Here is a 17,362-nt window from a genome sequence, read left to right on the forward strand (position 1 = left end):
TAAACTAGATTGACATCTGTCCAAAAGGGAAGAAAAGTACATGACAGATTAATTCAGTATAGTGTATCTCCCCACACAGCCATGCTAATATGAACAATTGGATTATAATAATATCAAGAATCTGGCTTAATAATATTCTACATTTCCCTGAAGCCTTGCCTCTTCATACAGCAGGGGCTGCTCAGCTAACACAAACTATGGGAGCGTCAATGAGTGGCTATGTGGCATATCTGTTCAATCAGTAAATGTTCCTTATCTCTGGGTTGGAATTAGCAAGGATCTGAAAAGGAAATGTTCAGTGCTTTTTTGGATACAGTTGCGTACTCAGGATGGGTATTAGCCACAAAAAGCGGATAGATGAAAGGAAGGTTATAAAAACAAGTTACCATCCCAAAAATGACTTGAATTTAGGTGTATTTTATGGAGTTAGGCACTTCCTTGATTACCTTGACCTTGCCTTCCATGGGATCCTTATGCATCTGCATGGTGTCCTAGGTAGGTCACCTTCGTGGCTTAAGGATTCACTTTGCTTCCGGCCTCCTGAAATCACTTCAACACCTTTTTAAGTTTGCAAGATGCTCAGCCTCTGTTGATCCAGTTATAAGGACATCATCAAGGTATACTACAGCCTCTGGAAGCTCCTATAGCAGACTTTCCATTGTCCTTTGGAATATTGCACATGCCAAAGTCACATCAAAAGGCAGGCGCATGTATTGGAATAGGCCTTTGTGTGTGTTTATCATGTCATACCCTTGAGGAGCGTCATCTAATTTGAGTTGCTGATATGTATGGTTGTAAATTGGGAGAGGGGAGTGTGCAGCGGGACCAGTTGCTGAAAGTAAGCATGCAAGTGCAGCAGGCGGTAAAGAAGGCAAATGACATGTTGGCCTTCATTGCAAAAGATTTCAAGTACAGGAGTAGAGATGTGTAGTTGCAACAATACAGGGCTTAGATACTCACTTAGAGTATTGTGCGCAGTTTTGGTCTCTCCTTTTCTGAGGGAGGATGTTCTTGCTCTCGAGGGAGTGCAGCAAACGTTTACCAGGCTGATTCCAGGGATGGCGGGTCTGATGTATGAGAAGAAATTGACTAGGTTAGGATTGTTTTGCTAGAGTTCAGATGAATGAAGGGGGATCTCACATAGACTTATAAAATTCTAACAGGTCTAGACAGGATAGATGCAGGGAGGATGTTCCCAATGATGGGGGAGTCCAGAACCAGAGGTCATAGTCTGAGGATTCAGGGTAGACCATTTAGAACAGAGGTGATGCAACATTTCCTCACCCAAAAAATGGTGAGCCTGTGGAATTCATTACCACAGAAAGTATTGATGCCAAAATATTGAATGCATTCAAGAGGGGGCTAGATATAGTACTTGGGGCATATGGGATCAAAGGTTATGGGGATAAAACAGAATTTAACTATTGAAGTGGATGATCAGTGATTATCTTAATGAATGGTGGAGCAGGCTTGAAGGGCCAAATGGCCTCCTCCTGTTCCTATCTTCTATATTTATATGTGTGATTCATATCCAGCTTTGGGTAAGATTGACCTCATCTCAGCTTTGCATACAGGTCTTTAAGTCTCGGGATTAGATACCCATGCAGCCTGGCGAACTGATTAACTGTTAGCTTATAATCACCAGGAATGCGGATCATCTTGTCTGGTTTCAATACAGGGACTATTGGTGTTGCCCATTCCAAGGAATGAACTGTTTGGATAATGCTTAGTTCTTTCAACCTGTTTAACCCAAGTTTCTCTTATAAGGCATGTGGTACCAGTCCTGTCCTAAAGATCCAAGAGTGGCCTCTGGATTAGACTTTGAGTAATTTAATCATAGAATGCACGCAAACATTTTCGTATCAGTTCAGGCAGTCCCCCTACACACACTTGAAAAATCTTGGCTTAATTTAATTGGATTTCTTTAAGCCAATCACAGCCGAGAAGGTTTGGTCTTTCACACATCACTATTATCACTGGGAGCTAGGTAGATTGTTGTCCATAGGTTACAGGTACCATAATGGTGCCTTTTGTTTTTATTGCTTTTCCCATATAAGTATGGTGGCATAGGGACCCAGGTTCGACTCCCGGCTTGGATCACTGTCTGTGCGGAGTCTGCACATTCTCCCCATGTCCATGTGGGTTTCCTACGGATGCTCCAGTTTCCTTCCACAGTACGAAAGACATGCTGGTTAGATGCATTGGCCTTACTAAGTTCTCCCTTGGTGCACCCGAACAGGTGCCAGGGTGTGGCAATGAGGGGATTTGCACAGTAACTTCATTGCAGTATTAATGTAAACCTACTTGCGACTAATAAATTAACTTTCTTTCTTTCTAATCTTCAGTTCAGAGGAAGTGCTCTCCAAATTCACTCGCTGGACTCCCAGTCTTAGGTATTGAAATGATGCCCCTGTATCCATTTCATACTAAGAGGCTTCCCAGTAACATACAGTCTATCTTGACTGCTTTTAAGAATTACTGATGCTAAGCTCTTCTACATTGTATACTTGTGACATCTTGAGTGATCGATTACTCACTGATTTTGACTTAGCTCTGTACTGCTTTATCAACGTCCACTTTTGTGACAATAAAAACCCTAAGCTTCTTCAAACCAAGAAGATTCAGGAGTAGCTCCCAGAATGGCTCTTTGCATAAGGAGCCTTTCTCATCATGGGGTGATTCCACACTGAGTCCTGATTGGTTGCACAGGCCATCTGACCCTTACTCTGCTATGTTGCCCTTAAAGGGACAAGCACCATAAAGGTAGAAAGCTATGGTAATATTTACCTGGGAAGAGGGAAGAAAGTCTAAAAGAACTGCAGCATGTATAGGTTGAATTCTGCTTAGCCACATAGGGACAACATATTTAAAAAGAAATGGGGCAGAATTTCACCAGCCTGTTGGGGTTCTCGGAGGCGGGGTGACTGACAAAATTCCAGTCAAATTTAAAATGATGAAAACTTTGTGTTGTGTAGAACGCACCTGAATCATGATGGGGACAGTTACTTTTAACAATCCTGCCATTTGTTGATGTGGAACTAGCAAATGTCAGTCTTAAAAATATTTTTAAGTCATTGCAGTCAGAATATTGAATGTAATGAAACCAGATTAACAGTAGATGGCAATGCATACTAAGGGAACTGCCTTTAAGAATGGAAAGAGCTTTAATTTTTCACATACCTTATCGCATCTCCCAGGACATCCCACAGGGCTTCATTACAATAAGTTAATTTGAAGTGTGGTCACAGTAATGTAAATAAACTCAATATGTATTTGCCCCATAGCACAGACACCATGGCGTAAATGATCAACTAATCTGTGGAGTTGGGATTTCTCCCAACAGTTCAGGATCTTTTACACCTACCTGAGAAAACAGATGGACTCCTGGTGTTAGGAACCTGATCAGAAGCTCCAAGGCATTTTATGAAATTAGCCTACACCCATAGGTGTGAGCATAAGCTGTTTCCCTATTGACCCATGAGCAAGCTTTTATTGAAACAAACTTTATTTAATAACACAGTTAAAATATAACACAACTTTTACCAATTGAAATTTAAAATTTGGCAAGGTATAACTCTAAACTTCAAGCTATCTCTAAAGTTCCAATTTAAGCATATCTCCACAGACATAAGTCCCTCTTCTGAATCAGTAAACTAAAACACACAAGCTTATGTGAATTGCTAGGCTTCCAGCCTTTTTGTATCTCTGGCCAGAGGTACAGAGAGACTCCTGTCTTCTGTCTTCCAGACAGCAGCCTCCAGAGAAAGATCTACCTTCAAACAGCAGAACTTCACAGAAAGAGACCTCGGCTGTGATTCTCTCTTCGTGACATGTAACGTTTTCTGGCGGGTCAAGGTGGGAGATGCGCATCGCCAGCCTTGTACCAGCATTTGCACATGGCTGGGAACGCATACGCATCCCCCAGAGCAGGCGAACAGTCAACGGTCAGACCACGCTGGAAACCGACGGGAAGACAGGTAAGCAATTTGAATCTTTTAGAAATGTATTTTAAATATGTTTAGCATGTCATTTTCGGGAATTTTCAGGTTCCAATTGACTCTCCCACCGCCGGTATTTCATTCCGGAGGACTTCAGACTAGGCCCCCACATTCGGGGAACTAGCAGGAGATCCTGCTGGAGTGAAGGAGGGAGCCCTCAGGAGGTTGGGAGTCAGGGAGGTGATGCCCCCTGGGCATGGGCACGGGCACCCTGGTAGTGCCAGCTTGTACCCCTTGGCACTGCCCAAGGGCAAAGTGCCCATGCCCAGGGGGCACCTTGGCATGCCCACTGAGCATCGGGCATTGCCAAGGGGGCAAGGCCTATTGTGGGCAGGGCCTTTGGCGTGATCGGTGGTGGAGGGGGGATCCTGCTGCCAGTGTGCAGGCAGGATTGGTCAGATGGAGAAAAGGCACTGATTGGAGCAGGCAGGGAGGGGTGACCTACTGGGGGTCTGCCTCTTGGCAGGGGAGGATCTGACCCTTGGGGGAGGCAGGCGGTGGGGGGGGGGGGGGGGGGGGGGGCCCTGCTGGGACGAGGGGGTATGGGGGATTGCCACCATTGGAGGGATGGACTCTGAATCGGGGCGCTCCAGGACGGGAGGGGATCTGGGAATTGTTGTGGGGGCCATCATCAGGGCAAAGGGGGACTGAAGGGGCAGCACTGCAGGGATGCCAGGCTGGCCTGCAATCAGGTTGGCCAGCGAATGGGGAGTCTTACAGATTAGGGCCACTGCGCATGCGCAGCTTTCGAGAACTGTCAGACTCTGGTGCAAATAAGCCCCGGTCTCCTGGATGTTTAATGATATTCACGACTGGGACCTCTGCAGTGCACAGAGTGCGGAGGTTCAGGTGAGAAGCTGAACTGACAAAAAAGTTTGGGATTTAGAACAATTTTCCCACCAATTCAGCATTTTTGGGAGAATCGCAGTCCTATTTTCTGGCAGTTCTCAGTTTTCACTCGCCAGAGAGTGTGACTGACAAAGCTGCTACACTGCAAAGATTCAAAACAGCCATTGGGTACTTAAATGATTTTTTTTAATTTTTAATTTTATTTATTAGTGTCACAAGTAGACTTACATTAACAATGCAATGAAGTTACTGTGGAAATCTCCTAGTCGCCACACTCTAGTGCCTGTTCGGGTACACTGAGGGAGAATTTAGCATGGCCAATGCACCTAACCACCATGTCTTTGGACTGTGGGAGGACACCAGAGCACCCAGAGGTAACTCAGGCAGACACTGGGAGAATGTGCAAACTCCACACAGACAGTGACCCAATCCAGGAATCAAGCCTGAGTCCCTGGTGTGGTGAGGCAGCAGTGCTAGCCACTGTGCCATCACGCTGCTTGTTCTTCTCTGTAAGTCTAACCCCGCCGGTGACATGATTTTTCCTGTCAATCAACATAATGAAACTCTACTCTGAAAACCCCAAGGGAACACACTAAAATAACAAAAGTGTATTTGATTAAAACAAACACTCCAACAATTAGAATCAATTATGCTTTTGCAGTGTCAACATGTGGACTACCAGTTATAGTTAAAGTGGACCAGGTATATAGGACTGACTTCTAAATAAAAATCCTTCACAAGAAACATGACAAAAATACATTTCTGAAAGGCGCAGTATCATCACACTTGTTTAACTTCCCCTTTGAAGAGCAGCATGTAGTTGTGATATTATAATGATATTCTTACAACAAACAAGGCACCAGTCACAGATAAGGGATTGAATAACCATGTTGTGGATTTATTTAAGACTAGACACATGAGAAGTTAAACATAGATATAAAACTCAAAAACATCAGAGCTGTGCTTCTTTCGCCTGTAACTAAATAAACTAAATCAACAAATTGGTAACATGTGATGAGTGATGTACCACAGGGATCAACACTAGGGCCTCAACCTTTCACAGTTTATGTCAGGGGTCTATGGAACCCAGGGCATACATGTGAGCCTCCCAGTGGATCCATGTGACCCTCCCAGCTGGTCCATATGAGCTTCCCAGGGGGTATATGTGAATGTGTGTGAGAGAAGGGGTGAGTATGTGTGAGAGGAGTGAATGTGTGTCTGAGACAAGGTGCAGGAGTTCAAACTCCTTGGGGCAGCACATTGACTAGCACTGCTGCCTCACAGCACCAGGGACCCAGCTTTGATTTCTGACTTGAGTCACTGTCTGTGTGGAGTTTGCACGTTCTCCGCGTGTCTGCGTGGGTTTACTCCGGGTGCTCCAGTTTCCCCCCACAGAGTAAAGATGTATGGGTTTGGTGGATTGGCCATGCTAAATTGCCCCTTAGTGTCAGGGGGACTATCTAGAGTAAAGATATGGGGTTATGGGAACAGGGGCTGGGTGGGATTGTGTTGGTGAGGACTCGATGGGCCGAATAGCCTCCTTCTGCACTGTAGGGATTCTATGATTCTATGAAGCTCCACGCCAGACAGTCCAGGCAACTGGAGACCAGAGATCTGACTGATTGACATTGAGTGGGATACTCACATCCTCACCCTCCCCATCATATGGATTTTATGGAATCTTTAAGATCCTCTCATCATATTGTTTTGACAACTTCATTGACTAGCTACAGCCATGTTGGGGTGTTCGTCCATGTTCTGTCAGTTAATCAACTTGCTACATTTCCAATGTTCACCGTATGTTCCAGGGGATATGTGTGAAGATCTGGAAACCAACATAACAACTGCTAATCCTTCTTGTAGAGGAATTGGTTACAGTGTCAAATAATCATATCAGAAAAGTAAACTTCTGTGGATGCTCATGAACTGAAATAAACAGTGCTTTTGGACAGAGCTCACCTTTACTTTAACCAAGCTTTGTGTCTTTAATATAGTCATTACCACCCTCTTTGTGTTACATGAAATCTTTGCCATTTTCTTTCCCCCTCTCTCTAACTTATCCCAACCTTCTCTTTTGCACCACCTGCCCCTTCCTCCTTTTTGACCACCACAAACCCATCACATTCCTGCACTCTTCAGTTCTGAAGAAATCATACTGGACTCAATTTGTTAATTCTGTTTCTCTCTCCACAGGTGCTACTAGAGCAGCTGAAGTTTTCCAGCACTTTCTGTTTTTATGTCAAATAATCATGTCCTAGAAACTGCTCCAAAGTGGCTAGTTTGACTTATTCACCCATTCAGACCACTTCATGAGAAAAATCCCCATTCAAACTAATAGTCAGTCCAAGAGCTGCTCAATAGTGATGAGAATTTTCAGAAGGATAGTGCAGTCAGTCATGTTAAATGGTGCAGAGAGTTTGAGGAGTAGGAGGAGTAATGAACCGTGATTCCAGTCACAGGGAATGTTGTCTATGAAATCTCAGGCAAAGCAATGTAATTCTGCCATTTCCATATCATCTCCTGTGGATTTATCCAGTTAAATCCTTGGTGACTTTAATATCGTTTAATTTTGATATCTTCATGTCATATTTTGTCTTTGCCTTCTGTTGTTTTTTTTAAATCGTTTTCCTAAATTTGTCCTGTTTCTATTTGTTCCACTTGCCATTATTGTTTATCTATTTTGTATTCGCTGTTTTTTAGATCCTCATCTCTATTTACCTATTTTCGGCAAATTTGTTTTCATTATTATTAGAATTTAGTTCTCCTGAACACTATCTTTTAAACATTACCCACTGGGGTTCTGCTGCTTTGTCTTGTCAATCTCTGTCCTCCCCTCTTCATTGTTGGTTTCATTACAACCCATCGCTTTGATCTTTCTACTATTTATATCTCTGTACCTCCTAGTTCCCCACACATCTCTTAACTGTGATTCATTTCCCATAATTAGGTTATGCTGTGTTTCCTCCCCTGTTTGGCCTCTTGCATATAAAGTAAGAACGGAATCCTATCCACTCTCTCAAATTTCCACCACCTTCTCCCACTTCATTCCTCGTCTAGTTCAGCTGGAAGTAATAAACTCCATGATGGTGCATTTTCTTTATTCATTTGATTTGGTGACAATTTCTACTTGCCATTATTTGGTGATCTTTAGTCTACCCCTAAGAGTGTGACAAGTTCTTTCCAATACTTTTTCTCAATTCATGTGAATTTATTTTTAATTTCTTTGTTGGTTATGACTGTTCTCACTACAGCCTTTGTTATTTCTGATTAACACCCTTTCTTCCTTTCTAATCTTTCCTAGTTAGCTTTGAGTTTTAAAGTCCTTTCCACAGTCTTATTTATCCTTCCCCTGAGAACTTTGATCCCAGCCCAGTTCAGGTTCAATCTATCCAGTGGTATAGCTCCTTCCTGTGTTAATACTGGCGCCATTGTGCCATGAACTGGGACACCTCCTTCCCACACCACTCTTTTAAAAGTGTCACATGCACATTCCTAATTATCCTGATCCAATTAGTACAAGGCTGAGGTAGTGAGGTTAGCACTCCTGAGGTCCTGCATTTTTTTGTTTAGTTTGTATTCGCCAATCCTCCCCATTTCTTCCTATTGGTTACAACAAAGAATCTGACAACTGGTCTCCCTCTCCTTTCTCCTTGTCCTGACACCAGGTGACATTCAATCTGTGCCGCTTGATTATAGCTGCAGGGTAGACCCTCTTATCCATCCAATTATCACCTAAGACTGCAGTCTTTCAATGATGCTTTCTTTGTGAATTGTCTCCTGCAGCATTGTGCCATGGTTTGCATTCCAGACATCCTTCCCACAGTCATGTTTAATAGCTCTTTATGTAGTGAGTACTCTTTCTCTACATCCACTTGATGCCCCCTACCCTGCTGTCAGTCAAATTCTCCTCTTGTAGTTGATGGAGCTCTCTCTCTCTCTCTCTCTGGTGTGACTGTGTACTGGAAGATATTATGCAGCTGTTTCTGATGTGTCAGAGAGTCCCTAACTTACACTCATGACAAAACCAAACCAGCATTTCCCCCAGGAATGGTCACTGTAACAGTCTCACCATCGATAAATGGTCACATTAATGCAATGCAGACACACAGCCTGTACTGCTGTAGTTCACTATATATGAATTTATTTATGCACAGCAGTTACTTATCTGTTCCTGGTGCAAAATGATTCATCTTTAATAGTGAATTATGATTATTAGATAAATTTAATTTGATTTTGCTTAGTTACTTTGATTGCTCCGTTTCACTTACTTAGCCTATTATTGTGTGGTTTAGTGGTGATGTTCATTTTATTTAATTAGGAATGTGTAGGAAGAGCTCCCCAGTTCATGCCATTGCTATTTCTGCCTCTGTAACATCGCTTGACTTCACCCTTGTCTCACTTGATCTGCTGTTGAAACCCTCATTCATGCCTTCATTACCTCTATATCTTACTGTTCCAAGCAGGTCAACCACATTCTATTCTTGTACACTTGAGGTCCTCCAAAACTTATCAGCTCGTGTTTTAACTGCAGTGAGCACTGTTCCCCTATCAACCCTGTGCTTGCTGGTATACATTTATCTTGGTCAAGAACAACTTGACTTCTATGTTCTCTTCCTTGTTTTCAAATTACTCTGTGGCCTTGCCCCTCTTTATCTATATATCTCCTCCAGCTTCACAACCCTCCAAGATATGTGTTCTTTCAATTCTGGCCTCTTGTGTTTCTCAATTATAGTTACTCTGCCATTGGTGGTCTTGCCTTCAATTGCCCAGGCTCCAAGTACTGGAATTCCCTCCCTACACTTCGCTGCCTCTCCATCACAATCTTTTCCTTTAAGATATGCCTTAAAAACTATCACTTTGATCACCTGATTTAATATTGCCTTCTATGGTCATTTTTATACTCTGTTGCAAAATGCTGCATTTTACTCTATGAGATGTTTTGTTCTGTTGAAGGCAATATGCAAATGTAAGTTATAGGAACATAGGAGCAGGAGAAGGCCATCCAGCCTGCTCTGCTGTTCAATGAGATCATGGCAGATCATCAATCTCGACACCATTTTCCCAAGCTATCCCTTGATGTTATTAGCATCTAGAAATCAGTCAACCTCTGCCTTGAACTTGCTCAGTGAACTTCTCCAGTCCTCTGTGGGAGACCATTTCAAGATTCACCAGTCTCTGAGTGAAGATATTTCGAAATGCCTTGACCCTTATTCTGAGACTGTGTCCCATTGTATCCCTGTGAGGGGTAACATCTTTCCTACATCTACTTGGCCTAGTCCCTTTGTAGTTTTGCTTTTGTAGATGTGCATTCTTGCTTCTTCTTTAGTCATCCTTTTTTCTAAATAACATAATTAACCCAATGAGTCACAATTAATGAATGAGTGATTGAAGGGTTGGCTTTTATTAATGCAGTTCTGCCCCTTTTCCTTTTGCTACAGATATCACCTCTTCTTTCCATTTAATGTCGTTCAGACTGCAGTCTGTCTCAAATCCTCTCTCTGCACCTTCCTGTGATGCTTTGTGCAGACGTGGTTAAGTCACTATGCTTGGTGCGGCTGATGTAAGTATATTTTAATTTGGTCTGTGCCTCAGGTCATGTCGTCAGCTTGCTCTGTTGATAAGCTGAGGGAAAGGAAATTTGATCGGGTCTCTGTTAGTGACATTGGATCATAATTGTCTGTGATAGGGGTCCAACAATGTTTACCAGTGGTTAGATTCACTACTGTATGTTTAGCCAGTTTTAATATCTTGCACTGCTGAAATGCGAGCTGGTAAAAATGCAATGAGGGAAGGCACGCATCTGGAGCCTGAGTAAATAGGGAAAGAAATTGCTTATCTTGTTAAGCAATCAGATTGGAAAGTTAAAATGCAACGAGTGAGAAAGAAGAGTACATTAGAGTTGGTGAATTAAATATTAAATCAGTTACAGAAAGATAAATAAAGGGGGAGAATGAACGATTGGATTTGAGAGAGAGCGCAAGAGATAAGAAAGAAAAATAAAAACATCCATAAAATTTCACAATTTTACTTCCCCTGGCATTTCTGGTAAAATCCAAAAATTATTAGAAGTATTAAATGTTGCTGGAACTGAAGGGAAGAAGAAACCTTTGTTAATTTTACAAAGTTATTGGCCTGGATTTTGTGGTCACCTGTTAAAAAACATTACTTTCACTTCAAACTTCGCGTGGGCTTTTGAATGTACAAACATCAACTTGCTGTCAGTGGGTATCTGACTCAATGCCACACCCTCTCCAGGGGTCTGTGACATGTGTGGGCAGGACAAGCAACAGTCAAGTTCTTCAACCAGTCAGATTGAAGAATCATCACTGAGACAACCAAGGCCCAATTTTAACTCTATGCAAGTGGGTGCGTTGTGAGTGGGATAAAAACATATTTCCTCACAGGCATGAGTGCGCCTACATCACATTGACTGTGGTGGTTCAAGAAGGCAGCTCATTACCACCTTCTCAAAGGCAATTAGAGATGGACAATAAACGCTGACTTAGCCAGTGATGCCCACATCCCACGAGTAAGAACAATTAGGCTCAGAGTCTATACCAGAAAACATCATTTAGATTTGTACAGAAAGTGAAATAGAGTGAAAGAAAGGTGGAATTAAAAGAGAGAGAATGATAAAAGAACCCAAAAGAGGTAAAATGTTATTTTTAAATCTCTAATAACGTCTAAATTCTAAGGGAGTGAAACTCCGTACATATAAAATTAAATTTTCAGTGACACTGAGGCTGCAATTATAATTCATCATGCTGTTAAAAATTCACTTTTATCTGAAAGCATCATCTGTAGTATTCCTCTGTATTAATGTTCAGAGGGTAAGGACCAAAACATTCAAACCTTGCATAGATGTCAATGCTAATTCTATCAGTGAGGTACTCATTTGGCATAATTTATGGAAAAGCAGGGTAATCCAGGGCAACAACTTCCTAATGTCTGCATTTAACTATGCATGTGTGGACTGCACAAGTTGATACTTGTGCCAGAATTCTCCAGTCTTGCACGCCCCTCTACCACTGTCAGCGAGAATAAAGAATTTGGTGCTCATAAAAATCTCTGTTCCCTACAGCAGGACTGGAAAATCGTAGCTGCGAGTCAGGTCAGAGAATTCCAGCTCTGATTTAATCCATATTAAGCATGAGCACTGATAGCCACACTATTATTTTCAACATGCAGTCCACGTCAATGCGCATAGCGACTGGGGGAAATATTGCTCTTTGCATCTTACTCTTCCTACTGCAGTTTCTTCAGAGAATTATGTGACATGTGAGTTCGGGTGCTTGGTGTAATAAACTCTTGGATAGTTTTATTTGGGGGTTAGTTGTGTTAGGAACCAAATCAGAACCTCCAACCTACATTATTAAGTTAGCCTAGACCCTAAATGTTTTTGATTTTGGCATTAGCATGAGTATAAGGTGTTTCACTCCAGGTGTGATTCTGTTGACCTGCTGAGAAGCTTATATTAAAACAAACATTATTTAACAGTACAGTTTTACTATTCCAAAATTAATTAGTATACCAATTGAAAGAATTAAATATGACAAGATACAATTCTTAACTGCTAGCTTATCTATATCAATTCCAATTTAAGCAATATTTCTCAGAGACATAAATTCCTCTTCAAAATCAGTTGGCAAAAATACACAAGCTTATGTGCGTTGCCAGTCTTCAAGCCTTTTAACATCACTGGAAAGAGATACCTATTTTCTAGCAGGTCCCAGACTTCAATCTCCAGAATGAGAAAGAGAGAAGAGCTACTGCTTCTTGAAAATCCAATCAGCAACTGCCTGCATTTTTGCTTTGTAAGCCTTGCTCCTCCCATTAGCACATGACACACTCTTGTCAATCAACCTAAATAAACCCTGCTCTGAAACCCTGGGGGATAACCTAAAAAATAAACAGAACTGCACTTGCTCAGATTAAAACACCACCCCTCCCCCCCACCCATTCTCAGCAGGTGGGCTGTCTGGAGCAGACAAATCAGAGCTGAACTTTAAAATATCTCTTTCATAAGAAACCTGGCACAAAATGCATTTCTTAAAGACAGTGTCATTACACTCGCGTTCAGGTTATTCATTGGAGCTTATGATGAAATCTGTATCATGACTGTCATTAAAACCAATGAACTTATGATCATTTCTGTCTACGTTTTGCATTTGTCAACCATGTGTGTGTGTGTGAGTGTGTGTGTGTGTGTGTGTGTGTTTGTTCAAATACTACAAGCAGAATTCTCCCATTTTCACACTAAGTAGTCCTGCTGGCAGGATAAAGGAAGGGTTTCATGCTGGTGCTGGCAGCATCTGTCCAATGAGTTTCGCCCACCTGTTGAATATAAATTCATGCATCCTGCATAATATGCAGGCCAGCCGGCTATTCAGAAATCGATCTCTCATGGAGAGGCCCCACCCCGCAAACCAGAAATGATGACCCACCCCTGCTGACCAGGGGAGAAACACCAACCCCTCAGCAAAGTGAGCAACACACCATGAGTGTGACCCCCTCAGATCCCTCCCTCTCAGACTCCAATTCAGCTCCTCTCCTCCCTGACCCTCCATCAGGCACTGTGCCTTGGCAGTGCCAATGGTGCACTGCTCCCTCACAGTGACACCCTGGCCTGGTGTTTCAGACCTTGAGGGGAAGTCATGGAGGTAGGTCCAGTGGCCATTTGCCCCTCTGCTGCTATTGCCAAGCTAAAGAGGGTGGGATCCTCCAATGCCTGGGGGTTGGGTGAGTTTATGCTGGGGTCAAAGAGTTGAACTCAGAACTGTCCTCTGGAATGAGGTCCAGACTGCCTCTTCTAGCCCTGGCACATCAATCACTCCTGGCACGATGATTTCAGGCAGCTCTGTGATCAACATCTTCATTCCTGCTTGTCAACTATGAGAACTTTGAAGTGGCCCAGCCTGAGCCCACCTAACATTCCACCACCACCACACCACCACCCCCCCCCGACCCCCAGAGCACTGGGGGACCCTCTCTGTGCAGCTTGGCAGCAACAGAAGGTCATACAGCCACTGGATCTACTTCCCTGACCCATCCCCCCGCTCCGGGATCCAACATGCCAGGTCCACACTGGTCGTTACCAGCACCAATGTCCACTAGTGCATTTCCCGTTGGGAGGCATGTGCATGGCAGGAGGCCGCTGAATGGGTTGTCCTGCCTGCTATTGAATTACATTCAATATAGGGCAGAGTGGGTGGATCCTGATTGCAATCCCAATTTTTGGCCGGCACCCAATTCAGCGAGTCACCGAGATTCCTGGGTGCCATCTGACAAAGCTGAAGAATTTCCCCCACATCTTTTTGTGTCTTACAACTTCTACTGATGGCATTAACTTGTAGCTGCTTCCACAGGTACTGAACTCGCAACTGGGGTCTAACCAACTTGTCGATTCTTGTGTGGTTCCAGGGTCGCTGAATGGTTTTTATCTTTGTAAAATGCCAACTACCATCATTTGCTCCTCTGCCCATTTCTTTTGGATCCTCTGCCAATTGTTTTCCAAGTGAATCCTCCTTTCCCGCTGCTTTTGTGTCATGACGTTTGTTTGCCGTTTTCCTCAACTCCTATTTGCACTGACTACCAACAAAGTTGATTTCGACTGGCTCAATGATTTAAAACCTGCTCCTTGTTACTGGCAATGCCTGGCTTAGTGTGTGTGTTAGAATGACCAAGGAATTCTTAGTTACTGGGTATTAATAACTCGGTAAATCTTTTCCCCAGTCCCAATGTTTGTTCAGATACGAGCATAACTTTGTCTTAAACCATTGTGGTTTCTTAATTTTATGAAATTGTGCCACTGTTGACCTTTGTTGAAATCCTTCTAATTGCTGGTCTGTTGCTGCTAATATTGTCTTGATATTGGCATTTTGTAACATGGAAGATGCTTCTGATTCTCAAGTAATCATCATGGGAGTTCTTGCCTGCTCCATGATTATTAGTAGGGTGTTTCCAATAACATTTGCACCTGTCATATTGTTACCTACCCTAGTCCACTCACTCACCTCTGAATAATGGAATAGAGATTGATTGCTTTTTAATACTGATGGCTGTTAAGGGATGTGGAGCCAAGTCAGTTGGATAGATCAGATTGATTGGTGGAACAGGCTGTTGTGTATAATTTTGCTATTGCCACAGGTACCTCCAAAAATCTTCGAACTGGATCTGATGGAATGTTGCTCTAAACCACCCAGGATTAAATAATATTTCTCAAAATGTATGTATTTGATTTTCTGATTTGTTCTTCTTGAGCACTGTTGTAGTTATTGGCTCCTATTTGACCATTCTTGGGTCAATGCTGAGGCATGGCCTTCATGCAATGATAATCTAAAAGTGTGCTTCTCCTTCACAAATAACTGTGATTGAACATAGCACGCTCCGTTACGGGGAGTATTTGAGGCCAGTGAGCACTGCATATTTTTGAGACATAAGTGAACAAGCATTTGGAGAAGATGAATTTACAGGACAGTGCAGAAAGAAGCAAGCCATGGCATTAGTTTTGGAATATTCCAAGGAATAAAACATGATACGCAAAATGGTTTTCTTCATTCCTTGTGTCATTCCATGTTGATGGTTCCTGGTGGTCAGCTTTTCTCCCATGTAAATAAGTATAAAGCAAAAGAATGAGGATGCAATCATGAAAAAGCTCCTCCTCCAATTGTTGTTCTTCTTCCTCTCCAATTGTTGTTCTGAGGAAAACACAGTTCAAGAATGCTTAGTTTACAAATATACTCCTTATTCAAGTATCATGTTAGACCATAAGACATAGGAGCAGAATTAGGCCACTTGGCCCATCAAGTCTGCTCCACCATTCATCATGGCTGATATTTTTCTCATCCCCACTCCACTGTCTTCTCCGCATAACTCCTGATCCTCTCATTAATCAAGAACCTATCTATCTCTGTCTTAAAGACACTCAATGACCTGGCCTCTATAGCCTTCTGCAGCAAAGAGCTCCACAGATACACCACTCTCTGGCTGAAGAAATTCCTCCTCATCTCTGTTTTAAAGGAACGCCCCTTTAGCCTGAGGTTGTGCCCTCGTGGCACATCTAGCTATCACCATTTAAGGATAAACAAATGTCAGACATAAATGAGCTTTGTTTTCACTTTCACCTGTCAACTCAATCAATGTTTTTATAAGAGATTTTACTATGTTTTGGGGAGATAGCACTCACACAAATATGCTAGACAACCTCCAAAAACAAGTATAACGGACCAATTCGATTTGATTACCTATTGTCCATCAATTTATATTACCCAATTCTTTCATTGTAATTTAAGAATTATAAAATTCATACAGTGCAGCAGGAAGCCATTTGGCCCATCGAGCCTGCACTGACCCTCCAACAGAGCATCTTAACAGGCCCACTGTTGTCTCATCCCTGTAACTCCACATATTTACCTCATTAATCCCCCTAACCTATACATCTTGGGATACATAAGGGGCAGTTTACAATGGTCAATCCAACAAACCTGCCCCTCTTTGGACTGTAGGAGGAAACCAGAATAGCTGGAACTCAAACATTTGCAGGGACATAAAATGTTACAATGCAAGACGAGAACTCAAGGTACTGGAGGTGCTATTTTAGCATGGGTGGAGGGTTGGCTAACCAATTGGAAGCAGAGAATTGAGATAAATGGGTCATTTTTGGCTGGGAAACTGTAATGAATGGAGTCCTGCTGCAGCAATCAATGCCAAGGCTTCAACTATTTACAATCTACATTAATAACTTGGTAAAGGGACTGACCACATTGTAGCCAAATTTGCTCAGATTGCAAAGATAGGTAGAAAAACAAGTTGTGAGGGGGATACATAGAGTCCACAAAAGGACACATTAAATGAGTGAACAAAAAAATGGCAAATGAAATATAGAATCTCCACAGCGCATAAGGAGGTCACTCAGCCCACAGGATCTGCACTGACTCTCTGAAAGAGCATCCCATTCAGGTCCAACCACCACCCAACCCCCCCCACGCCCCATCCCTGTGCATTTACCATAGCTAATCCACCAAACCTACACATCTTTGGATACTAAGAGGCAGTTTAGCATGGCCAATCCATCTAATCTGCAAATCTCTGAGTTGTGAGAGGAAACTAGAGAAGACACGGGAAGTACATGGAAACTCCACACAGTCATCTTTGGCCATAATGGAACCCAGCACTGTGTGGCAGCAGTAGTAACCACTGTGCCACCATGTCAACCAATGTGGGAAACCATGAGGTTGTCGACTTTAGCAAGGAGAATAACTTTATAAGTGTTATAAACAGGGATCCTTAATTCCATAGACATCAAATTTTGATGAACATTGATGGCAAAGTTTAAATTAGATGAACAAACTATTGATAACAGATACTCATGGCCACTGTTGCAGATCTACCAGCATATCATTGAGAGTTCAACTCCTGAGCTCTAATCAGTTGGGTAGCAGAGATTAGATAGTGGAAATCCAACTGCTAACCTTCCATGACCACTTGGTACATATTATCTAGTCTCCCAGGCATGA

The sequence above is a fragment of the Carcharhinus amblyrhynchos genome, chromosome 3, assembly GCF_965287045.1.
Source record: "Carcharhinus amblyrhynchos chromosome 3, sCarAmb.v2.hapA, whole genome shotgun sequence".
Classification (NCBI taxonomy): domain Eukaryota; kingdom Metazoa; phylum Chordata; class Chondrichthyes; order Carcharhiniformes; family Carcharhinidae; genus Carcharhinus; species Carcharhinus amblyrhynchos.